The following is a 26,499-nucleotide window of genomic DNA, read 5'->3' on the forward strand; positions in this document are numbered from 1 at the left end:
GCATTGAAGTTCCCAAAGAACTCTGCCCACTCAAAGCCCATGTGAGCCAGAAAGTGAGTGTTTGGCAGTAAGATATGCAGGACACAGAGCAGATGTCCTGCCCCACCAAGACCATTATTTATATCTCTTATAAATAAGCCAAGGCAGAAACAGTCTCAGGACTGCCCACTTGAAGAATGTCAAGTGCCGAAATGAAGCTTGTCTTCTGACAAGCTCCTCTTTTTTCATTTTTTATCTCTTTAGCAACCGGAGGCTGGATCAATTCCCAAAGTTCAGTGCAATTTTCAGAGTTTATAGGCATTCCATGGTTCCTAAGGAACAGAGCATAAAAATCTGGTAGAGTGAACCAAACTAATAAAATTGAGAATGCAAACTACCCCCCCCCCCACACACACACACTGTTTCTAGCAATTGGGGATTTTCCAGGTCCATTAACACAAGAGTGTTATCATTTTTTACCAGAGGTCAGTGTTAAAAGTCCCTTTGTTGCTCCAGACCTACAGACAGAAATTTGAAAGATGGGGAGATTTGGCTTGGCTCATCCTATTTAATTTGCACTATGCCTGGATCTGTCAGGTTCTAAAGAAAGATACAGCCCAGGAGATTTGGGAACTTCCTAATGTGACTTAAGTTGGCAGCCCACACACTTGGCTTCCACTGATTACAGCTTCAGTTTCTGACCCCCAGGAGGCCAAACCAGTAAGAGCAAAGTGTATATTGTAAATGTTGAGACCTACGTCCACAATGAAACCGCCCTCCTTTCATTACACTGCTTCCCATCTTCTGGCAAAGTCCACTGTTTAGAGCCAGTGTCTTCCCTACATCATGGAAGGGAAGAGAAATATCAAAAACGCACATTAACCCAAATGTCCAAAAACGGAATTGTCTAAAACAATGTGGCCTCCATGATCTTTTTCTGTTTTGTGGACAGGAAGTTTGGGGTTGGTGGATGCAAATTGTAACATTTGGAATGGATGGGCAATGGGCTCTTTCTGTACAGCACAGGGAACTGTATGTGATTGGGTCATTTTGCTATACAAGAGAAACTGAAGAAACACTATAAATCAACTATACTTTAATAAAAAAAAAAAGAGTTTTTAAAAAAACATGGCCTTCATAAGACTGAGTATCTTGCCAGATAAAATACTGTAATTTACAGTAGAGTCACAAAAACCTATAAAATGGTTGTGTCTATGGAGAGATTTCAATTTCATTTTCTAACATTTTTTACATTAGATGGGAGGATAATTATTAATGCATGTGTGTGTGGCAAGGGAGCACCATCCCTGCATCCCTGCCTGCTCTCTGAACCTGCTTAGAGAGATGCTCTGTAGAAAGCATCCTCAGAGCCACACCGGTGAACTAACGTCCTGTGGGGGGAGAAGCAAGGGTACTGGGAAGGCAACGGGTAGAGCCATCATCAGTGTGATGTGTTCTGTTGTGGAAGGAGGGAGGAGAACCGGAGGAAGGGAGAGAGACAAAGAGAAGGAAGAAGACAGAGAGGGAGGGAGGAAAAAGGGAAAGAGAGAAATGGAGACCCTGGACAATTTCTTGTCCTAGAGCAGGATGAGGAGAACAAGAAATTTAAATAAGAGCTCACATGTTGTAAGTTCTTCGGTGTCAGAACAGAAATGTGGGTAAAGGTGGCTACTTTTGGCTGGACCACCCACATTTCTTTAAAGATGACCCTGCCCTGAAGGAGAGGCTATCACAACTTCATAGGATTACATATGTTTTCAAAATTTTCCATAAGGCAGAAGCTTTGCTCTTAAACTCAGTAGAACCAATCAATCAGTAAAATCTGGCTCTTTCCAATAATGTGTATGGCTACTGAACTATGGCTACACACCTTGGCTATGGCAAGCCACAATGTCTGTACCCTTAAGCCACATGATAAAAGAATAGTTATTTTTTGAATTGATTAATTAACTCAATAAATATTTATTGAACATTACCTCTGTGTTAGACATAGTGGCATATACTTAAGATTCAGTATTGAGGAGTTCCCTTTGTGGCTCAGTGGTTAACGAACCCAACTGGGATCCATGAGGCTACGGGTTTGACCCCTGGCCTTACTCAGTGGGTTAAGGATCTGGTGTTGCTGTGGCCATGGCATAGGCCAGCAGCTGCAGCTATGATTCAGCCCCTAGCCTGGGAAACATCATATGCTGTGGGTGTGGCCTTAAAAATCAAAAAATAAAAAAAATTTAAAAAAGTAAAAAAAGATACAGTATTGAGCAAAACGGCCACAGCCCCTGACCTTAGTAGGAGGGGTCAGAGTAGCAGAAAGAGGCTAAAAAAACATCTCTAGGATCATCTGGGCAGTGCTCCAAACCAGCTCCAGATAATGCAAATCCTCTCCTTTGAAATGAAAAAAAAAAAAAAAAAAAAAGGCAGAATGTAAAGTCCATTCTTAGTTAAGAATCATTGTGAATCAATTTCAGTCTGGAGCCAGTGGCAGTGGGGAAAAAAAAAAAATCAAAAGTTGAGGGCAATCCTCTTTAAAAGGATAAAATTCTTGTTATTCGTTACAATGCAATGCTAGAAAGTGAAGGTTTTGTGAGGTGAATTGGGGCTGTGGAAAAAATCCCACCCCTCTCAGGCTATGTAATTTGGAGGCTGTTAAAATCCTCTCACCGTTTCTTTTAATGCATTTGTTACAGAGAAGCAGTTGCCCAGGGTTTGTCAGTAACAGCTCAGCATATGCAGAAAATCAATCCCAAACAAAGTTCAAAGAAATCCTCTCAAAGCTCTGTTTGAGGTGACAAATGGTTGCTAATGAGTGATGGAGATGGAGGCCCTCTCCTCATTTGACTGACAGGTGAAAGGATGGCTGACTGGTGAAGGACCACCTGCTCACTCCTGGCCCAATTAAGACCTCCGACAGTTTGCCGTAACGTGAGATTCACATTAATTGATTCCCCTTCTTAATCTGCACCAGAAAAAGTCAATGTGGGATGGAAACTCTGAGGAATGATCATAAAATAAACTGACACAGATTGTTTCAACATTTCCAGAGCCTTAAGCCGCCAGTGATTCCTCCTCCTTTCTCACCAGCCACAGTTCTCCCTGCTTGTCTTCCGACTGTGCCCTCTACCACCTTCCCACCCACTTTTCAAAGAGACAAACCCAGAGCTAGATTCAACATCTGCCAGAGCTTTCTAGAAATCCTCAGGGACATGGGTCAGCTAGTGCACGTAATCGAATAAGGGCTTGGGCTCCTATCGAGGACCCATGTTCTCTACCCAGACACAGAATCCTGGCCATGAAATTGACTGAATTTCTCAGACATTCTTCCACTAGATTTGAGCTGACTTCCCTAACCTGGATGAGAACATTTCCTCTTGTTTTGTGTTTATAGAATTCCACATCTGGGTCTGGATGGAATGTGTTATCATTTTTGAATTTTTAAAAGTGAAATTCCCTATTTTTCTTCCACTTTTTCTGAATTGTTGGCAATGACTGCTTATATCCACTGAAAGGCATGTACAAGAATATTCATGACATTCATATCATTTATGATAGCCTCAAACTATAAACATTCTGAATACCCAACAGCAATAGAATGGGTAAATAAATTATGGCACACTCAAACAGTAGAATACTACACAGCAATGGAAAAATAGTGGGCTTCTGGTTCTTGCAAAAACAGAGAGGAACCTGAAAGTCATAGCGTTGAATCAAAGCCTCCAGACAGGAGAATAATTGCATGGGAAAACTCAATTCTGAATACCCAACAGCAATTGAATGGGTAAATAAATTAGGGCACACTCAAACAGTGGAATACTACACAGCAATGGAAAAATAGTGGGCTTCTGGTTCTTGCAAAAATAGAGAGGAACCTGAAAGTCATAGCGTTGAATCAAAGCCTCCAGACAGGAGAGTAATTGCATGGGAAAACTCATTGGGAGGAGGCAGAAAGAAGCCTTATTAAGGTGTTGGGAATTTTCTCTCTCTTGATCTGTATCTGGTTACTTGAGGATAATATCTGTAAAACTCCATTGAGCCGTAGCTAAGATCTATGCACTCTGCTGAATATAAGTTATACCTTATGATATGTAACAATCAAATTTTTCTGTTTCACAACTTATCCGGGCCTGGGTGGAGATACAGGAGATACAGGCCTATTTGGGGGGCAATGAACTTGTTTTGACTGGCAAATGTACTGGGGTTCTTCAGTAAAGTAGTAGTAATGACAACAATAATACACTGTGTGTTTTAATAGTATTTATATTGTAAGAGTGATGTAGGACACCATGTAAATATTTGTTTTTATTAATGTATTTATACACACACACAGTTTTAGCAAGACTAAAAGTCCTGAATAATGACCCCCTCCCTTCCTAATCTCTGGAACCTGTGAAATTACTTTATATAGCAAAAAGGACATTTAGATGTGAGTAGTACAGGATCATGGGATGAGGGGATTATCCTGGATTATCTGGGTGTGCCCAAGGTAATCACAAGAGTCTAGAGCAGGATGCTGAGAGAGGTTTGACTGTGGCGGAAGAGAACGCAGTGTGGCCACAGAAGCAGAGACCGGGATGATGCAGCCAGAAGCCAAGGAATGTCAGTGGCTTCTAGAAGTAGAAGAGGCAAGGAATGGACTCAGCCAGAAGCCTCCAGAAGGAAATGACGCTGTTGCTATATTGATTTACCCTCATGAGACTTTTATTTTAATTTTTCCCCTTGAAATTATAAGGGAATAACTTTGCGTCATTTTAAGCCACAGTGTAACACATTTGTGGTAATGTGTTACACTGGCAATAGGAAACTAATACAGGGCTCAAGACCACACTGTCTGTATCACGACTTGCCCTTCAATCCTTTACCCTCAAATTCAATCTTCTTCCACCATTTGCACCACACCAGGCTTATGACACAGAGCATGCCAGAATCCAAAGGCCCAAAGTCGTAGTAACAGGGTATAGGCTCAGCATGGCTGAGAGGCACAGCTCACTCTGTCCAAGTCATCTTTAGGCTCCCTTTGGGCATAACCAGGACCTTCTATGTAAGAGTTGGTAAAATATTCTTGCAACTAAAACCCAGCTTTCAAGCAGTGTAAGCAATTGCCAAAAGAGTTGCCAGAATACTCTGAGTGTCATTCTTAGATGGGTCTAGAAACCTCCTGGGCAGGAAAGCCACATATTTTTAGTGAGTTATGTCTATGGCATACAACTCAAACCCCAAAGTAAATTTTCCAACTGTGGCTTGAGCTATCTGGTTTGGCCACCTATGAAGATCCAATTTTCCGGTGGATTGTCAAGTCTCCCAACCACTTTGCGGTCATTTGAATATTTTATTCATTCATTCACTCGCTCATTCAGCACTCTACTCTGTTACTCTGTGCCAGGTAAAGAGGAAGTAAAGGAGAATTGGAAAAAAACTGAGTTCCTCCCCTTAGGAACTGCTTAGAATCTGCTGAGAGGTTTCTAGAGATGGTGGCTGAAGAGGTAAAACATGAAGGACCAGCAATTTGGAAGGCACTGCTCCTTTAAAGTAAACCATTCTGCACAATATGGATAATACTAAAAAGTCAGTGTATTGACAGTAGCAGCTCAGTCTTATGCTCTGTGTGTTAGCTAGTAATTGTGACAGGTTAAGTGCTCAACCATTTGTAATGACATGGGAGGTGGGAAGGGAGAAAGGGAGGGAGGAAGGAAGGCGAGAAGGGAGGGAGGAGAGAAGAGAGGACAAACTTCTGGTTAGGCAGGCCCCACCACCACTACTGTTACATTGGATTGCTATTTTCACCCTGTTTTCCTATCAATCTGTGATCTCCTTGAGACTGAGGCTCAAGTTTTACTCAATTTTAAAACCAGTACAAAATAGCACTTAATAAAGATAATTTGGGGTCAATGAATAATTCACAAAACACTGTGAGACTCAGCACCCATTCAACGTGCTGGACCTTCTGATAGCCCCTTAGTCCAGGTCAACAGCCTCTACTTTCCACTTTTACCAAGTACTGCATCCCTCTGGGACTAGAGGATAAGTGAATATTAGCTCTGTAAGATCAGCAGACGCGTATGTCCTGTGGCCAAAGCAGATAAGATGTTTTAAAAAAATGATAAAGGAGTGTAAGCTTGTCCCAGGTAAGTACAGCATCACTTGGCCATGTTAAACTGCCAGCATAAATATTTATGGAAAAGAGGGTCAGATTAAAAAACAAACAAACAATAACAACTAGAAGGTAGAAACAAAATCTGTTTCTTGCCAGTTTCAGAACAGAGAAAAGCAGCCCCGGATCTCTCTGACTCCCTGCATCATTTAAAAGAATTAATCATTTCACACCAGACGGAGACCCACAGTGAAGTTTGTTGGGGGAAGTTTGGAAACTTGAGGTAAACAAGGTTTTCCAGCTGCCACTGTGCTTCTGAGCTTCTCAGAGGAGCTCTCAGCTCCAATGAGCTGTTTCACATCTCCTCGTGTGTGATTTTTCCGGCTCTTCACTGTGAACAGGGGACTGACTGGGAGGTGCGACTTTCCCGTCAGTTGCTCCTCTCAGGAGAAACTGGAAATATGTCCTTTCTCTAAGCTGCCTGAAAAATCTCTCTAGATGGAAGATTAACTGTGTCGCTGCTGCAGTGGATGATCTGCGGATGGGCAGTCACTCCTCTTCCCTGCCCAAGCTCTTCTGTTATCCATCAGCGAAAGATTCGGGGCGGTGGGCTGACATCTGCCTTGGTTGGCTCCCAAGACTGTATTCCGGGCCAGTACCCTCCCAGAGCCAAGGAGTCAGGGCCAGACCCTGCAGCAACCTGGGTAACATAAATAGGTGTTCGGCCTTCAGGTAGTGTGGGAACCATTCCTGCAGGTTTGCATTTTCCATCGTTAAAAAGTTCATAAGAATATTGGCCAAGATATAAAACAAAGCCACAACTGTTTCTCTAGCCCAAAGACGAGAATGGTCACCTGCATTTGCCTGAAAGAGGAGCCAGGATAGCCCTGAGCAAGCTCTGAGACACAGAATATTTTATTTGCAATCACCGTACTGGCTCCAATAGCTTCCCTTGGCCTCTATGACTTCCAACCTTGATCAGAGTCAAAACCAATCATGACAGTCAACTTTGGCTGATCCTTCTACTTTGAACACATTTTCTCTGGTACCCACAGGTACCCTCGCTTCTTCACACCTCTGTCCAAATTTCCCTTTAATCTGTGGCCTCTCAGGGTATCCTATCTGAAATAGCATCCCTCTCACTTTCTGGCTCTCTTATCTAGCTGCTTTTTCCTTCATGGCACTTAGCACCATCTGAAATGTATATTTATTGGTTCATTGTGTGCTTTTGTCCCTTAGAATGTAGGGACTTAGGTTTCTTGAGGTCACTTCTCCATGTATCACAACAGATAGGGCAGTCCTTGGTGTAGAGCTGATACTCACTGTGTTTTGTTGAATAAAGGAAAACATGACCCTTTCAGACAAAATTTCTTTCTTGTGTATAAGGACTTTGTATTGAAAGCCAGTTGGTCCCATCCACACCAATATCAAGAAGATGGAAACGGACCTGAGGTGCACTTATCTTCTTAATAACCCATTGGAAACCTAGCATGAACTCCTGCTACTCTTTCATACACTCATTCCTTCACACTGATTGGCTGGCTAGAGTGCCAGCATGAGAACAGTGATGAACAGAACAGACACTGTCCCTGCCTTCAGGCGGCTGAGAGCCTAGAAGGAAAGACAGAAATAATAGCAACTTGCTTTTTTTTTTTGGTCTTTTTAGGGCCACACCCATGGCATAAGAAAGTTCCCATGGTAGGGGGTCCAATCAGAGCTGCAGCTGCCAGCCTACGCCACAGCCATAGCAATGCAGGATCTGAGCCACATCTGCGACCTATACTACAGCTCATGGCAATGCAGGATCCTTAACCCACTGAGCAAGGCCAGGGATTGGACCCAAGTCCTCATGGATACTAGTCGGGTTCGGTACTACTGAGCCACAATGGGAACTCCAGCAACTCGCCTTTTTGAGGCTTATGATGGGGAAGCTACAGGAACATAATGCTGAGAGCTAACCTGCTCAACAGCTTGCCCCCTTTTAAGAAATCATAAATTAACTGTCCTTTCTAAGAATGAATGAGCAGTCAAGCACTTCTCTGGGAATACACTGGATATAGTATGCAATTCAAACAAAACCATAATGCTTCATAATAGTTTTTAAGATGTACTTTATAGCCCAGAGTGCTGTGATGAAGAGCAGGTCAGTTTGAGGAAAAAATGATGGAACTGCTGTTTCTTGCACTAGCATGTGCTAAACATGAACTGGTCTCCCTTTCAACCTCATTCTCCATGTGGGCCCACATTTATACATACATGTACAGGCTTGCGGAATTCTCACAATAATCCTCCTGAGGTGAATGCTAAAGCCCTAGTTCAAAGGTGAGGGAATTGAGGCTCAGAGAGGTTGTGAAACTTGTTCAAAGTTACAGAGCAGCTAAGTGGCTGCCCTGAGATTCAAAGCCAGTCACAAATTGCTCTCGAGACAGGTCTTTCTAAATCCTTCCAGCTCTGCTACACAGACTTGTGTTTATGCTGCCAGTATATTAGGTCCCCTCTTGGTATCTGCTATTATCTAGCCTTAAGGATCCTGTACACAGTGAATATCCCTTATGATCCTTAGGTGTTGATGATGTGTTGACCTTACAGGACACTGGAGCCTGTAAGTCATGGGGTGGGGACGAGGCCAAGCATGTGTCCCCACAGCAAAAACCATGGCCTCTGGTCTTGGTAGGGAAGCAGGGCTGAATATCAGATTATCTTGGACACTTTGTGGGGGGTTTCCTCTGGTGACTGGGGTAGAGAATGAAAAATAACAACTGACTCTTTCAGAGACTCCATGGCTGGCTTTCTGGGTGACCTGGGCAAACCATTTAATGTCACACACTTCCCTTTCTTCATTGGTAAGATGAGGCAAGAAATAATACTCAGCAACCCCACACAGGGACAAAGATTCATATAAAAGTCAAGCTCCTAAAATGAAGCGACACAGGCACGAACACAGGATTTTTTATTACTACAGGCAGAAGTTCAGGGAGGGAAATGAAAAAGGGGAGGGCCTTTAAATTTTCTGTGACAGGATCCTGCTGCCCTCCACCATCACTGCCAGGCAAAATCTTGTACTTTATCCACTTCCCCCAAAAGTGAATAATCAGAGGGCTCTACCCGCAATGCCTCTTTCATCCCATCTTTGCATTTGCCATGTAAAGAGTTCACCTTGGAAAAGAGAAACTGACAATAGTAATAATAGCAATGACAATAAATAAGCAACCCTACATTTGTAAAGCACCTGGCAGGTTACACGTACTTTCACATATACTGATAGTTTGAACCTCCCAATAACACACAGTGATGGATAATTAGCATCCCCATTTTACAGATGAGAAGCTACAGAGGTTCCAAGAGCTAGAAACTTGACCTAATGGCAGAGATAAGCCTCAGCAGCAGTTATTCTGATTCCGCTTTCCGTGCTCTTTCCCTACACTGCCCCAGTCAATGATGATGAGCCACATCAAATAGTTAATCACTTAGCCCTCGCATAGTCCAAGTTGGGAAATAGTCACCTTGAAAACCAAACCTTTCCTACACAGGGCTGTTACTCACTTGGTTTTCATTTCCAAAGACTACATGATTTTTTTTTTTTTTTTCGTAAAATTCTAGGACGCACATGCCAGCACATTCACTTGCGTTTTTCTCTTCCTGTCAGTTGGGCTTGGAATTGAAAGTTGTGTTCTTGGTATGATTTTCCAGAAATGAAGTTAACAGAATCTGACTGTCAGAGCCTTGGCTCTCTTTTCATTACTTCTGGATGAAAGAAAAACATTTGAACAGGGGTAAAGGAAGGAGCTGGCACAAGCCTGGGGCCTGAAATTCAGCAAATGATGGACCAGCCATTCACAGATATCTGCAGTCAGTGCATTCAAAACACACTGCCAATCTATATGGATTATAGATCTAGAAATTAACCCCTGAACCCACTTTTCTGCATGGAGTACTCCATTGGAGTCCCTTTTAAACAGACTGACCCACTTTTCCAGAATAATTGCTATGTACAGCTGTAATAGTTTCTCTATTCACATGGAATGCCTTCTTGTATTTGTTTGCATACTGAGAGGATTTTCAGGAGGTCTAGGGTAATGCTACTCAGTTTAATTTGACAAAGGATCATTTTTGCAGGCTTATGATTCCTTTGGGAACCCCAGCACACCACCTCTCCATAAGCCATCACCTTGCTATTCAGAGTTCACAAAGCCAATACTTTAATTGCACAATGGCACAGGATCACCTAATGATGACCTGAAGACCCCCTGCCCCAAACCCCCACCAAAATCATCTTGATTCTTGAGTCATAAAGAAGAATCCAACTATTGTCATTCCTGTAGAAAGTGGATTTATTGTAGCCCGTCCTTTGCATTGTCCATCTACTGGTGGTGCCCATGCCAACTTTCTACTTATCCCTTGGGGCCTGCTTTGTGGGTGTGCAACCTGTGCAAGCCACACTGGGCCCTGCTCTTAGAAGGCTCCCGCCTTTTGTTTAATACTCTGCTGTGTCTGTCTTGAAATCCTTATTTTTTTTTTTTTTTTAACAAGGAGCTCTGTATTTTCATTTGCACCGAGCTCTGATAATCATGAAGCTGGTCCTAATCCCAAGAATGCAAGCGCCAACGTAAGCTGAGACTCTCCTTTGTTTTGTTCATAGATAGTTATCTAGAATGGTGCTTGGCACAGTTCTTAAGACAGAGTTGTTGAATGAATGAATGAGTGAATGAATGATGACCAAGAGACTTGATTAATGAGCATCTCCCAATTCCAGGCCAAGCCCAGGAACAGAAACACTCTTATTTATCTTTTCTGTGCCCTGACTTCTGAGTCCAAGCATTCCAAAATTAGGTTATAGGCCTAAATAATTGTTAAAGGAAGGAGAGCTGGCAAGGAATGGAGAAAGAAGGGGCCCAAGGAGAGATACAGCCAAGCCTACTGAGAGATATGGCCCAAAAGATATTGAAAGAAGAGTGCTCCTGGGCCAGAGAGCAGGGGAACAGGCAAGCCCCACCTCCCAAGTCACTGGAGGGAATTCTCCTTAATGTAAACCAGACTGCAGGCAGAGTTCTGATTTGCAACCTCACTCAGGCCTACTCCATGTCCCCAGGGTCTTGTAGGAGGAGAGCAGCCCAGCTGTAGGCCCAGACACACCCCAGGCCTGTCAATGGATTTACTCGGCTGTTAAGTCTAGTCTTTGAGCTCCAACCATGGGGCTTCAGAGGCAGAAGCCGCCCTCCTGAATTGCACAGGCCCTGTTAGTGAAGATCAAGAGAAGAGAGAAAAACTGGGACCTGAGTAAGTCCAATTCACCCAGAGCCGCCTCATGGAAGTGGAGGTGATTGGAGAATGGGTAGGTAAACATTGATGTGGTTCATACAGAGAACACACGACTGCACTCATCCACTCCAGCAGAGGGTTTAACATGGTCGATGCCATTTTTCACAGATTGAATTGATCGATTTCAGTCTTTGTAGATTTAATTGCCATGTCAATATGCCCCCATTAGCTTTCTGTTTGAGGACATCAAGGTAACAAGCAGATGTCTCTCCATGAAGCCCTTCATGATTAATCCTAGAAAAGGGGGGATATTGAGAAACAACCCATTTAGGCAATGGGGTGTTCTCTTGAGCCTCTATTTATTACCCTCATTATTTATTGAAAAAATAAGTCATGGGCAGAAAATCAAGTTATCTGAGGTCTTTGGGGAAAGTGAACAACTTGGGTCATAAGGAAAGACAAACAAGAAAAGCAAAGCCAGCAAATAGTAGTTCTTTGGATCACTTGGAGAAAAAGCACAAAATGGGGAAGATGGGGAAAAAAATCTGCACAATATCCAAATTTTAGGCACTGCCAAAGTTTGCAAAATATCATTTCATTTAGAAATGCTATGATTTAATGGCGAAGGAGGACATTTTGTTGGAACGCCTAGCGTAACAAACACTTTTCTCTCCACTTAACAGCACTCTCCTGGCTTCATCTTGCAGAGAAAATAATAATTTGGATGTTTTGAATTATAGCAGTAATACCAAAGGCACTCTAGGCCCACCCAAATTCCCAGTGTTGAACGTGGTGTCAAGGCTCAGTAAGAACACAACGAGATCACAGCAGGCAAGTGTGTGGGTTTTAGGACAGGGCTCAGGGTTTGCTGCAGACAGGAGGGAGCAGAGCTTTCTGTAGGACTGCACCCCTGTCAGGATGTCTTTTGCCAGGGCAAGGCCATGACAGAGCTCTCTCAGCTGAGAAGTCCCAGGGCTTTGGACCATGAGCAAGACCCAGAGGGAGGAATGTGAGTCTGAGCATCTGGAGCCCTTGGATCTGCTCCGAGCTCTGCCACTAATGAGCCCCGTGACCTTGGGTAACACTCTTCTCACTGCACCCCCTTCCTGCATCAGTACCTCCTGCATCTCTGACTTGAAGAACTACAAAGACCCTTAGGAATCATTTGAGTCTATCCTTCCACCTGCCTGATTTGTGCCTTTTGCATGTACCCCTTTTATTATTGTTCACTCTCATAACTCTAAATGTAAGAGAAACCAGTGCCAGTGACAATATACAAAAGGTGACTGTGAAGTGTAAAGATGCATGTGATAAAAAAACAAAGCCATAGGACTAAATTCTAGCCAGAGAAGTGTTGCCAATCTAGGAAAACAACAGCAAACAAAACCAATAATAGGCAGTATTTATGGAGACCCTAGGACGTGCCAGGCCTTGTTCTAAACACTTTACATGTAACAGTTCATAATCATTACAAGTCTATGAATGAGTACTTAGTATTACCCTGTTACTCTCGTTTTGAAGATGGGACAACCGAAGCAGAGAGAGAAAAACCTGAGACTTGTTCCCTCTTTGTTAAAGGCTGCATGAGGGTGCAAACCAGCATGAGTCTAAGACTTTCTCCTTGACATAATCAGAAGAATTAAAGAGAATTTTAAAAAGAATAAAATTTTTAAGGATCAATTTTTAAAAGAATACTTCCATATTCAGCCTTACCTGATGTCATGAGTTCGTCCACTCAGTCACCACGTATGCCTCAAGCAAGAGATATCCCATAACTCCAGTAGAGGATGATCTCATCACAGAATCATTTAAGAAGTGGAAGGTTTTACCGCAGCCACACTCTTGTGGGCCTCTGTGGTATTGGTCCCATACTTCCTGCCCTTGTATTGTCCTTTGTCCTCTGCCTGCCTGAGTAATTCCTACTGGGACTTCAAGAGACACCTCATCATGTGAACTCTCCCTGATTTCCTCCCAAGCCCCCGGGGGTCAGTAGGTCACCCCTTCTTTTGTGTCCCCATTGTATCCTACAGACATTTAAGTTACAGGAGAGGAATGGCCTTATTCTTGATGGCCTCTACCTTTTGACCCAATTGGTTCTTTGACATAGAGAGTAAAGCTTGTTCTACGTAAGCCTGTACATCTGGAAAAATTCCAAAATTCATATGACATAAGTGAGTTAAAAAAATGATTTTGTAAGAATTGATTACTTGAGACTAAAACACTGAACACAAATGCTACATTCTAAAAGTGTCTTGGGGGAACCGTTTCATCAAGGGTTGGAATGAATGAAGCTTCTTAAAATGAGACTCTCATGAGCTTGGACTGGCCAGGCTCTTTCTTCCTGGTCCCTCTCCCTGGAGTGAGCACATGTGCTCTCTGCTACCATGACCTGCCTGGTATTCACAACTAGGGTCATCAGTCTCCAAAACCCCTAAATTTCAATGGGTACTAATGCCTCTGAAGGCACCTGAATGTGTCAGGGACTACTTTTTGGTATGGCCCCACTGATACTATTCCTTTGTTACTGATTCTGCTTCCAATTCCTCCTATTCCTCCCCAACACTTCCTCAGCTCCCCAACTCTTCTTCCTCATGGTCTCTTGCTTTCTTTTTTCCATCAGAGTGCCCTGAATCACCTTAGACCTTGACCACCATTAACTGTGGAAAGGCTCTATCTTTTGCAGACACTGGACAACCCCGAACAAAGCTCTGGTTGTTTCTGAGGGGGTGATATTGAGGGCCAAAACAATCATGAGAGCAGAGCTCACAGGCTAAACCACTGCCGGCTCAGGATCACCTGTAATCTGTTTCTGTGTTTCTCTCCCTGATTGGATTAGAAGCTCTTTGAAAGCAGGGGCTCCGTCACATTATTTTGTGCATCTCAACGTGTTTCAAACATTATAAACAGATCAACTGAGTTTTTTAATTCATTACTTATAAGCCCAGTAAATGAAGGTCAAAATTTTACCAACAACTGGAATCCATGAGCATGTAGGTTCCACTTAAATACACTAAAACAGAGAGAGAGAGTAAGACAGAGTCAGAGACAGAGAGAAAAAGAGAGACAGAGGGAGACAGAGACAGAGATAAAGACACAGAGAGATATAAAGAAGGAGAGAGAAAGAGACAGAAAGAGAATTTTTTTTTTTTTAACTTTTTAGGGCCACACCTGCGGCATGTAGAATTCCCAGGTTAGGGTCTAATCAGAGCTGCAGCTGCCAGCCTGGACCACAGCCACAGCAATGTGGGATGTGAGCCACATCTGCCACCTACACCACAGCTCATGTCAGTGCTGGATCCTTAAACCCACTAGGGATCAAACCCACATCCTCACAGTTACTAGTTGGATTCATTTCCAATGCTCCACAATGGGAACTTCCAAAGAAATTTAATGAGGTTTCTCAATCCATTCTGGATTAGTCTAGCCCTTAGCAAGTCTTTCCTTACTCTGAATTAAAATCTTTCTGTGATTTCCACTGGCCATTCCTAAGTGCTCCCAATAAAGTATCATAGCAAAAGTTGCAACCTCTTCAACAGAAGAGCATCTGTAAGTTAGAAGACAGTGCTCATTTTTAGCCCTTTCATCCCTTTAAACAGCATCAGTCATTCCTCCAAACCTTCTGATTCCCCAGTGTCTTGCCCTCCTGGGACAAGTCAGCCTAATCCAGGTTCTGGACATTGTTCACCTGTTTTCAAATCCTGGCTCCACAGCTTGGTATGATCCCTGAACCTCAGTGTCCTCATCTGTAGAATGGAAATGATTATAATAATAGCACCTGCTGATCTTTCTATTGTGGGAACGAAATAGATAACACACACAGCATGCATAGTAATAGAGTGACAAGCACTGAACAAGCACTCAAAAATGTTAGAGATAAATACTCCAGGTGGCAACAGACCCAAGGAACCAGTGCCAAGGGGGCCCACAGTGCCCTCAGAATTGAATCATTTCTGTTAATAAAACCTCACTGGGTTAGTTTTAGAGCTGCCACAGCCCCTGACAACTCTTGGGCTTGCGGTCAATCAAAATCTTAAGATCTTTTACATTTTTTTTTCACTTCAGCTGCTGTCAAACCTGCTCTCCCACATCCTATACTTTAAAAATCAATTTTCTGAAACTAAAAGCAGAACCATATATTTATCCTTATTAAATTTTCTGCAAATCAGTTTGGCCTATCATTCTAACATGTCAAGATAAGTTTAAGTCTTGATTCTGTCATCTGACCTATTAGTCACCCTTCCCAACCCTATGTCATCTCCAGATGTGATAATTTTCCTTTTTTTTCTGTTCATGCAGCTCTCAGATAAAATTCTGAACAAACTCAAGGCCAAGGACAGAGCCCTGCAGTACTGTTGACATTCTTTGGGCAACAGTCCAACATTCTAATTTTATGGATGAGGAAAGTGAGATTCGGAAGCCCATCATCATACAATACAGCCTGTTGACTCTTTCCCAATGTGTGTACCTTGGAACAGCAATCCCCTGAGAGATTTTCCACAACAAGGGGTTTTTATGGCCAAGTACGTTTGGAAAATCATGCACGCTCTGTTTCCTCTTGGAGATTGGCAGTGCTCAAGAGCACACTTCAGATTTTGTGAAGTACTACAGTCAAGAATCCTATTTAGCTTGTTTAGCTCAGAATTTTTCAAATGAGTTTGACCACAAAATCCTATTTTCATGTAATAACTCTTAACATCCCATAGAACCAGTGGCCCGTAGTTGGCTGCAAATAGACACATCTTGAACATGAGATCCGTGTCACTCGCTTGTTGTATGAGTTAGGTCCTGCGGTCCCTAGGTTCTGAGTTTTGTGACTTCCCAATGAAAAATAAGAAGGGAAGGAGCTTTGGAAAAGAAGAGATTAAAGAAGGGGAGTGTCGTGTGACAAAAAGGCAGGAATCAAGGTAGGGGAAGCCCTCCCCCCCGCCTCCATGTGTTCAAAGCAGCAGTGAAAAGAGGAGCCCAGGGCAGAATTCCTAGAAGATTCCAACCCTCTGCCTCCCACCCTCACCCCTCACAGGTTTCCATCAGGCTCTGCCTCGAGACCATCAGGACTAGTCTCATTATGCTTTTATCGTATCAGTCGTCCCAAGAACCAGGATTCCCAGGGGGCTTAATCACCAGTTTTTCAAGAAGACTCCCCTGATTTAAAGATGCACTTTCTCCATCTGGCACCCCTCTCCCTTCCCTGCTTTATTTTTTTCTGTAGCATTTACTACCATATGACATAATATGTATTTCATCAGTTTATTTGCTAGATTTGTTTATTGTCTGGATCCTTCTACTAGAGAATAAGCTCCATGCTGGCAGGAATATTTATTTCATTCACTGCTTTATTCTGAGCACTTAGAATAGTATGTAGCTGATAGTTGGTGCTCAATAAATATGAAAACACCAGTCAGCTCAAGCCAGGGGGCCTAAATAAATTATAGCCTCTCAAAGGGCAAGGATCACATCTTGGGTTTTCTTTGACTTATTTATGACATGATACCATCTGCTGAGTGGGTCTTTATTACAGTAGAAATGAATATTATTACTCAGATAGATATCAATATATAGGGAGAGGCTATTAGTCTCAGAAACCATGTTCTCTCTCTTCCGGTGACCTCATCCACCAGGCCCTGCATGGGCAGGACTCATAAATCCACACCACCACCCCTGACCCTCATCCATGCCACAGCCTATCTTCCCTGCAATTTACTGGACATTTCTACCATGCTAAGCAGCTTCAACTCTGCTGGCCCAGAGCCAGAAATAGTATCTCCTCCCTGCCAAAAATTAGTAGAGAAATAAAAACAAAAACCAGCCTTCTCCAATGATGTTACCTCGGCATCAATTTACACTGGGGACACAAAAAATAATGATAATAATGAAAACTGACCAAAGTCTTGAATTTTTTTTTTTTTTTGTCTTTTTGCTATTTCTTAGGCCGCTCCCGCAGCATATGGAGGTTCCCAGGCTAGGGGTCTAATCAGAGCTGTAGCTGCCAGCCTACGCCAGAGCCACAGCAATGCGGGATCCGAGCTACATCTGCAACCTACACCACAGCTCACGGCAACGCCAGATCGTTAACCCACTGAGCAAGGGCAGGGATCAAACCCGCAACCTCATGGTTCCTAGTCAGATTCGTTAACCGCTGTGCCACGACCGGAACTCCCAAAGTCATGTATTTTTTTCTGACCGTTCCTTTTTCCTTACAGACTCTGTATCTGAAATGTCTGTGTTAGCTCTTTCCTCTGCCCCATTCCTGCCCTAGTATTAAGTTTTCTTGATCTTTTGCCTGGCTGTTGAATCTTTCCCCTCCCAATCTCTCTGCTCCTTCACTGACAATGTGTTTCATGCCCATTAGTGGGTTATGAAATCATTTGTACTATTATGATCAGCATTTTAAGAGTAGAATGGAATGGCATGGCATAGAATAGAGTTAAGAAAAAATCAGGCTGCTTTCCAAGTAGTATAATAGTTGTTTGGAGAAGTTTAATTAAATGTGTATGTGTATGCCCTAAGCCAGTATGTAAATACATTTGTCATAATAATTTGAAAGTCACTGCTCTAATCTAATGTATTCCAAAGCAGAGATTTAGTTCTGTCTCTTCCTAAACTTTTCAGTGACTCCATAGTACCCTCTGAATTACATCCAAACACATTTGGTGTCCAAACTTAGGCCCTTGCCTCCCTTTGTAGCTTATTTTCCAACAGTCCTCTACTCATACCTAGAATGTGCTCCATGCTCGACCGCTCATTATTTCTTGAACATGCCGTGAGAGTCCTACCACCATAATTTTTTATTGTGCTATTCTTCCTTCTAGAGGGGTGATTCTCAACCAGATGGAGAGATTTTGCTCACTGGGGATACCTGGCAATGTTTGGAGACATTTCCAGTTTTCACAGTTGGGGACAGGTAGAGGTGCTACAAGCATGGAGGGGTAGATAGAGCCCAGAGAGGTTGCTCAATACCCTACCATGCACAGGATAGGCCACACAACAACAAATGATTCTTCTCAAATGTCATCAGTGCTGAGGTTGAGAAAGTCTGGCCTAGAGCAGCATATGGCAAAGGGTGTCATGTGCCTGTCACTTAAGTGACTTCAAGAACTCCAAGTGCTGAGCTTCTGGTTCTGATCTAGGGTGGGGCCCAGGAATGTGATTTGTAACGAGTTCCTCAGTGATGCCAAATCCGTGGTCAGGGACCAGAGAATCACTGTCTAAAGTTGCCTCAGCTTTCCCCAGGGCTTCCTGTTCTTATTAAGACTTTAGAGGCTCAGCTCAAGCGCCACCTGCTTCACAAAGCCTGTTGTGAAGTCAGTTCACTCTTCTTAGACTCCTCCAATAGCCAGCTTTTCTCTCAATCTTTCTCTTCCACCATCATCCCTACTCTCATTTGGGCTTTCTCTCCATCACGCTTCACCCAACCCCTCACAGAAGGTGCTTCCCAGGCCAAGAGACTTACACGTACTTTCTCCCTCCAGCTTCTCCAGAGCACGCTGGGCCACCTCCCTGCCCAAGCAAATTCCATCATCTGAACACAACCACGGCATGCATATATCTCCCTAGCTGGTGCTCAGCCAGCTTCTTTCTGTCCCATCCCCCTCCACACTAGAAACCATCAAAGTGTCAAGGAAAGTACTGGAGCATGAAAGGATAGATACCCTTTTTCAGGCACCTGGGCAGGAAACTGAGTAACCAAGGAACAAAATGAGTGAAGTGACAATAACAACAATAAAAAGGGTGTGTGGAGGGGTCACCTATAAAGGAAGTGGCCTAATTTTTTTGTTCTTTACTATTCTGTTCCATTTCAGCACGTCTACCAGCTTCATGATGCACAGTGGAAAAGGACACAAGGAAGAGGAAGAGGGACAAGTCTTAGCTTTTCTCTTAACTTATAATCTTGGAGTGTCCCAAGCACGAAGTGACTGCGTTTGGGAGGTGGCCCTTCAATGAGTCAGTTTCCCGCATGGTTACAATTCCACTGCAGGAGGGCTTTTCACTAGGATCCCCCACATAAGAATTTTTAAAAATGCAATTTGCTTTAATCACACCATCAAAACACAGGATGCTTAAACATCCTCTTCTCTCCAAAAAGAAGTGTCCTTACCATAGTTATTGCAAATCCCTTCTTAGCCAGGAAAAGACTGGTCACCCTTTAAATTCAGTATCATGAGCAAGAATTTAATTTAAACCTAATAAGTCAGTTATTATATGTTAAATACCATATGGTTATTAAAAACGTATTTATTGAGGTTTAACAAGTATGTCAAGGCAATACTCCATAAAGAGCAGGAATTGTTAACAGGATGCAGTTACAGATTCTTACATCAGGCAATGTATCTTGCAAATGGATATACTGTACGTGAGACCATTAAAAATAATAATAAAGAATCTCCAAGGGCCTCTATCTGGGAGGGCAAAAGGGACAGTGAATTTGTGTACTGCTTGCTCACCCCTGGAGACCTGGGATCAGTTCCTGTGTGAGAGAGGCATGAAAAATGGGCTTGGGGGTCTTCCCCTCATCCTCATTTGTGCTCTGTGCAGAGCCAACTGTACCACTGGGCATGATTGATGAGGGCCATTTAGGGGAGCTTGCTGGGGTGGGAGAGAGGGGAATTTAGGAGGAATCACTTGGAATAAGTCAGAAGGAAAGGAGTCAAGGGGACTTGAGCCAGGCTTCTGATGCCAACCAATTTTCATTATGCTTAAAAACTTTAAGGTGTGTGTGTGTGTCCACGTATACGTTCCTGTAGTCACACACACCTAAATCCTCTACACGGTGCAGACAGTAGATAATCATCCCAAAGGACTGCTTGAAAACCTTGCTCATCTATTCCACGCACAAGTGTGGTATGCCCTCTAAACTCGCTATGTTGCCGGGCTAAAAGGATGGAGCCTTCTCACCTTACTGCCGGCCCGCCTCCCACTGAAACGGCAGGGATCCATCAAGCCTGTGTTGACCGCCCAGGTGCTGACACTACAGCCACAGCCCTGACACAATGGCGCCCATTCAGCAGGATGACTTCACAGGAGGGTCAGGCCAAGAGACTTCAGATGGGCCATGAGTAAAAACCAGTACAAACTCATGTCCTTAAGAGTTCGAAAACACATCAAAGGAAATTATTCATAAATAGGTGAAGAGCAATGAGGTTTGAGTTTTGCATGAGCAGCTGTTGGCCTCCAGGTTTTTCTTGGTGGATCAGCCCCTTTTTTAGAGAGTCAACATTCTGCCCTGAGATTGCCAAGGCCAAGCCCCAGACCTCTCTCAATGTTTTGCTTTTCCTGGATGCTTCAGTGTGGTTCTGCAGTTATGCAGACACCAGCCAGGTCTCTAGGTGATGACTTCGAAAAGACACATGTGGGGAATATTCACCTGTCTTCAGAGTCATCCTTCCACCCCTCTCTGAGATTGTTTATGGGTGTGGGCAGGTGTGTGTGTGTGTGTGTGTGTGTGTGTGTGTGTGTGTGTGTGTGTTGGGGGAGGGGGGAATATATAATCATCACGTCAGCACAATGAACAGGCCCAACTGCATGAGGATAATTATGTTTTACAGTTTTGCTAAACACAAGAAAGTATTTTCTCAGGCCATTTAATTGAAACAACATCATGGGTTATACCTTCATTGTAATAAAACTCCACTGTGTGTCCAAGTGCCAGGGGATTTATTAACTTGCTCCAAGCTCTGAGAATCAGCAGGCAGGGTCAGACACAGCTAGTGATGATGACATCATCGGGTTTGGCAGCTCTTTTCAGCTGGTGTTGAGTGAGGTAATGTCCCCAAAATTAAAACTGACAGCAAGATTAATGATGATAGATTCACTGACTTTTTTTCATGATTTAAATTGGTGTTCTGTTTCTTCCATTCTGGACAGCCAAGAGAGCTTCGTGCCATTAGCTTGGCATATCAGCAAAGCCAAGATAATAGGAGCCCCTTCTCCCACCGCCTGGGGACCAGCTGGGACTTCAAGGCTAGAGGTGATTTAACAATGGGGCCAAAGGGAGACACACCCTCATGTCTTTGGCAGAGGTCAGGACACTGAGATATATTGCCTTTATCAGATCAACAAATATATGCATCTGATTTGTCATTTAAAGGGCATGTGGTCTGTGGAGGGGTTGATGTGTGCACAGAACACCTCATCGAATCAGCCCCACTGAGGCAGAGTTTGCCATCCCTTGCACTGGACCTGGGCTGATCTTGCTCTCTGTACTTTCTATTGTGAAAGGGTTTGCTGAGGATGTTAAGGGCAGGAGGAAAATTCTGAGGCAGAAGATTGGAAAATGTTTAAGATACATGGAATCGATCCATCTTATCAACCATTTGAGAGTCTCTAGTATCCTACAACTATGGTCTTAATTACTCTACCTCCATTCTACTGTAAACTTAAGGGAGAGATGAACTGTTTTTATCTCTGTAATTACAACAACAATCACAGCAACCTCTAGCAGGCACTTAAAAACATTTCTTAAATGCATGTAACTTAACAAGACCTTACAAGCCTTCTAAAAACTGAGTCTCCTGCTTAAGTTTACAGAGCATACTTTCAAATATTGAAGACAGTCTTCTTCAAAAACATGGTCACAATCTCATCACGGTCACTACTCTGCGTGAGACTAGTCTAGTCTAGTGAGTCTTAGTCTGGTCCAGTGACTCTAGTCCCACTGGTCTGAAATGATGTGGTTTACTGTTTTTAAAATGGGGAGGGAAATAATAAAAGAAAATATGAAAAAAGAAGTCAAATACAACATCATATACATGATGATATAGTAAATAGCCACACTGCCGGATAGAAGAATTCGAGAAACTTTTCCGTGTAAGTTTCACTGGAAGTGTGATACGTTCTTCAAAAGTGAAATCCATCTGTTTGTTCAGTGGTTACCTTATGATGAGACTTAGAGTTGACCCTATGGGAGGTACGAATAGCAGTGTGGAAGAGGATGTCCTTCTGTCTTCAAAGGGGAGGTGTAGGGTCCACTTGGCCACAGGGGAGGCTGCAGGAATCCACTGGGGCTCTTTCTGGTAAGTTCTATTTCTAATTAGAACATTCAGTGTCTCCAAAGGCAGGGGACATTGCTAGGCCTGCCAGGCCTAACTAGCTGAGACATTCAATGAGACCCTTCCCCTCTCAGGGTCTCAGTTTCCCTGTTGGGAAGGTGAGTGGAGTCGACAAGCTCTAAGGCCCCTTGAGGTCCAGGCATTCTCTGATTCAATTGCTAGGGGTTCAATTGCTCTTTGAAGGGGCACAGCCAGACAGATCAAGTGGACGACACTACTCCTTATTCCAGCTGTTCAAACAAGCCCAGGGCTTTCTTCCCCTTGCTGTTTATGGTGTTGGTCAGGATAAGTGGGTAGGTTTCCCTGCCGTCTGCTCTTTTGGCAACGTGGGCTCCAAACATTTTGTTTTTAAACAGGTTCCAATACTTCCTCAAGGCCCTCAAAGCCCTTCACCTACCTTTCTTTTGCCCTATTTTTCATCATTTCTTTCTTCTCCAAAATGCACTGTTCTCTTCACAAAGAACAGCGAATTATTTTAGAGGGGCTGTTAAGTTTCATTCATGAGAAGTACAGGACCTGAGACCTACTAATGTCCCTTTTTTCTCCACCAATGGCATTCCTTTTTGGAAAAAAAAAAATACTATATTGACACCTCTGGAATGTTTTATCCAGCTCATAGTGGTTTCCTTTACTAGGCACTGCCCCCAGATCACAAGGTAAGGCTGGGGTCCCAGCAGCCAAGTCCACACTAGATGGTACCTACTCTTCTGGACATGGCTGACCAGAACACTGTAGACACCTGAACCATACTGGGAAGCTGTAAAATCTTCATTGCTTGAAGGCTAAAATCCTTCCAACTCTGCAATTCAATGTGTATCCTTTCTACCAGAGATGCTTAACCTGGCTGCCCCTTAGAATCACCGAGGGAGTTTCTAAACTCAAAATCCTGAACTCTAGCAATTCTGATCCAATTAGTCTGGTGGGAGGGGGAGAGGCACTGGGATATTTTTTGGAAGCTCTGTAAGTGATGCAAATATGCAGCCAGGGTTGGCAGCCACTTCTGTAAACTGAAGCTCTGGACTGTTAGTTTGAAATCTTCCATGATGGTGACATAGGACTGAAGGCTAAAGGGTGGTGGTGGGACCAGAACTGAGAACCTCTCTCTCTCCTAGAAGGTACCTAGAATTCCAAAGAGTTGGGTGACAGTTGAGTACCCTGTAGGTGACCAAACAGCCCAGGAAAAGTCACACCATGAGATTCTACCTCTGTCCCATTGACAATATCCCTGGTCAAAATTGGAAAGTAGTCTCTTTTCCCCAATTCATAAACCTACCAACACTGCATTCATTAGTTAGAAAAGCTAATGAGAGACTGCTATTTTATGTCCAGTGATAAATGACATAGGATGGCACTCATCAGAGATGAACAAGGAAAAGATGGTTGGAGGCTTCTGCCTGACTTTTAAAACCATAATCTTAGTAGGAATACCATGAAGCTAGCACCTTGCCCTAGTCTAGGACTAAGTCTCAAATCTCATCCAGGTTTGTGGGAGAATAGTTTGCCTTTAGCACTAAAATCCCTTGTCCCAGGAAACCCCTCAGTCCTGGGAAAACTGGAAGAGTTGGTTCTATCAGTTCTCCTGCCCAGGCTTGCAAAGGCCTGAAGAAATGGTTCTTCTCAAGGTTAGAACTGTTTCTCCAATGGACATGCCTGCCCATCTCTGTCAATGCTAAACATGGCTGTCATGACCTCTGCTCCTAAACTCCCAAGGAAGGAGGAGCAGCATTAGGCTGTGGGTAATAAAGTCATGCTGAAGCAGAACATTTTACACCTAAAACTTCCCATAGAGCTCAGATGATCAAATTTATCCCTAAAACTAGCCAAACCAATTCAAGCCATCCATAGCTTCTCTCCAGGTGATTTGGAATTGGGATATAGAGACACTCCAGTTCACATCGTCCAACAACAAGAGGGCACAATGAAGGCTTGGGACTGTTGAAGAGAGGCAGCCAGTCGGCAGTGAGAAAAGGATAATGAGGCACCCAACAAGGAACCAAGGGGAGAGAAAGACAAAGAAGTCTGCTTGGGGGTTCAGGAAGAGTTTCAATTTTCTGCTCCTTGGTCCCTTCTGATCCCCATCAGGACCCCCATTCTTTGTTTCATGGGTCCCCTCTACCTTCTTGTATCTTTCAGTTTCAAGGAGAGAAGAATTCAATCCAAATTGACTAGAAGAGAAAAGAGAACTGTTTCTTATTAGTGAACAATTTGGGTTGTATGCAGCTTCAGACTCTACTTGCTCCAGGCCTCAAGCAACGCAACTGCTTCTCGAGATTTCTGCCTTACTGCTTCTCGAGATTTCTCCCTTTCCTGTCTCTAGTTCCTTAGCAGAGCTTCCTCCTAGCTCTCTGGCAGACTCACCCTTTGTATTCACAAGACAGCTCACAGAATCTCCCCAATTACTACACTTACTGTCAGTGACAAAAGTGAAATGCTTCTCAGGATTGCAAGTAAAGGCTTAATGCTTCTCAATGGCTCAAATGGGCCATCCTGAACCAATCAATACCCAGGGCCTGGGGGAATGTAGTTGGCAGGCCTAAGTCACGTGGCTAGGCTGTTTCCAGAGGGAAAGCCAGCTCTGCTGAAGCCTGTGGAGTGAGGCGGGAAAAAGGTGATTTCCCAGAAGACCTTCATCTATGGTTGCCATATGCAAAGTGGACAGACAGTAAAGATCAAAAATAGTAAGAGGCATGCCCTACTCTTAAAAACCCTACATATTTTTCCTAACCTAGACCAAAGAAGACTAATTTTGTTACAACTAAAAAGAGAGTGAATAGTTCTAATAATACAGCCCAGAGTTACAACACAACATTCCAGAAATTTCCTTCCTCTCTACAGTTTCACATGGTCCTATCACAGGAGCAGACACCAGGCCCAGATTCATATTGATATTTTTTTCCAAACAGAGGACAAAGCCTAAGTCAGCTGAAAAATGTTTTGATGTTTATTTGAACTTCTAAATATGGCAAAAATGACAATATTATGAAAAGATTTGTTTTTCAAAAGTTCTTGTTGCTTAAATAGAAAAGCCACATGTTGGTCCAGAATATTGATCAGCCTTCTCTAGTACCAGCCAAACCCTAGAAGTCTGAGGCCTTTTGAGGATAACTATTTAATTAATAACACTAATCACAATACAGAGCCTTAGCAACACAGAAAAAAAGAATCTTTGATATCCTAAACCTCAAGGGTTGTGTTTGTTTTGTTTGCATTCATAAGCAAATCAAGTCTTTCTGGCTTTGTTTTCACTGGGTTTTATCTGAGAAGAACCAACAAGTACTCACAAAAATAAGAATCCACAGAAATACAACAGCATCAAAAAGGAGCAGAAATTAGGTCCCTGTTCCCTCTGTCAATCATATATCCCTCAATATCATGACTCCTCATTCTCTACAGGCATTTGGACTTCAAGGTGCAAACTCCAACTCCAAGGACAGTTTCCAGAACACCCTTCCCACTGCACCCTCTATCCTCAACATGAACTCCTCCCCTCCAGCAGCACCCAATTACTCACCTATCCCGACATCCATTCTGCCTACTTATTTTTTTTCTTTCTTTGCTTTTTAGGGCTGCACCCATGGCATATGGAGGTTCCCAGGGTAGGGGTCGAATCAGAGCTACAGCTGCCAGCCTACACCACAGCCACAGCAACATCAAATCTGAGCCACATCTGCGACCTACACCATAGCTCATGGCAATGCCGGATCCTTAACCCACTGAGCAAGGCCAGGGATCGAACCTGCAACCTCATTGTTCCCAGTTGGATTCGTTTCCGCTGTGCCACCATGAGAACTCCTCTGTTTTTTGATGTGTCATTCTCCACCTTTGTTAATAACATAACATCCATTTTCCACGACTCAATTCTAACACCCCTCTGCCACCCTTAGGCTCTCATTCACAATCAATTCATCCTTCTATTTAGACATCTTGAATGGCTTCCCACTGCATTGACAGAAGACTTTTTGGATTCTTTGATTAAACCTATGAGGTCCTAAATGATCTGACCTACTGTCTTGCCATCTCATTGCAAGCTATACGTTCCACAGCCCTGGATCCCCTTCACTTTCCCAGATTTCCCTAGCTTTTTCTAGTCACAGGTTCTCTTCCCTCTGCTTGGAATGTCCTTCCCATAATTGT

At 43.4% G+C, this 26,499-nt stretch overlaps 1 long non-coding RNA gene across 10 annotated transcripts in view; it reads right to left on the reverse strand.

Annotated features, from left to right (window-relative positions):
• Positions 1-26,499, reverse strand: part of LOC106506547 (uncharacterized) — a 760,340-nt gene that overhangs the window by 224,765 nt on the left and 509,076 nt on the right. Inside the window, exon 1 of one of the 10 annotated variants that reach the window (XR_014830972.1) lies at positions 13,034-13,102. The exons of the other annotated variants lie outside the window; for them this stretch is intronic. This is a non-coding gene — a long non-coding RNA (uncharacterized LOC106506547). Of the gene's footprint in view, positions 1-13,033; positions 13,103-26,499 lie in introns of those variants that run through there. 10 annotated transcript variants of the gene reach the window in all.

Source organism: Sus scrofa, chromosome 16 (assembly GCF_054392235.1).
Source record: "Sus scrofa isolate SSC_HxYL_T2T_F1_AM1 chromosome 16, Sscrofa_HxYL_maternal_Yorkshire_Landrace_v2.0, whole genome shotgun sequence".
In the NCBI taxonomy this organism is placed as follows: domain Eukaryota; kingdom Metazoa; phylum Chordata; class Mammalia; order Artiodactyla; family Suidae; genus Sus; species Sus scrofa.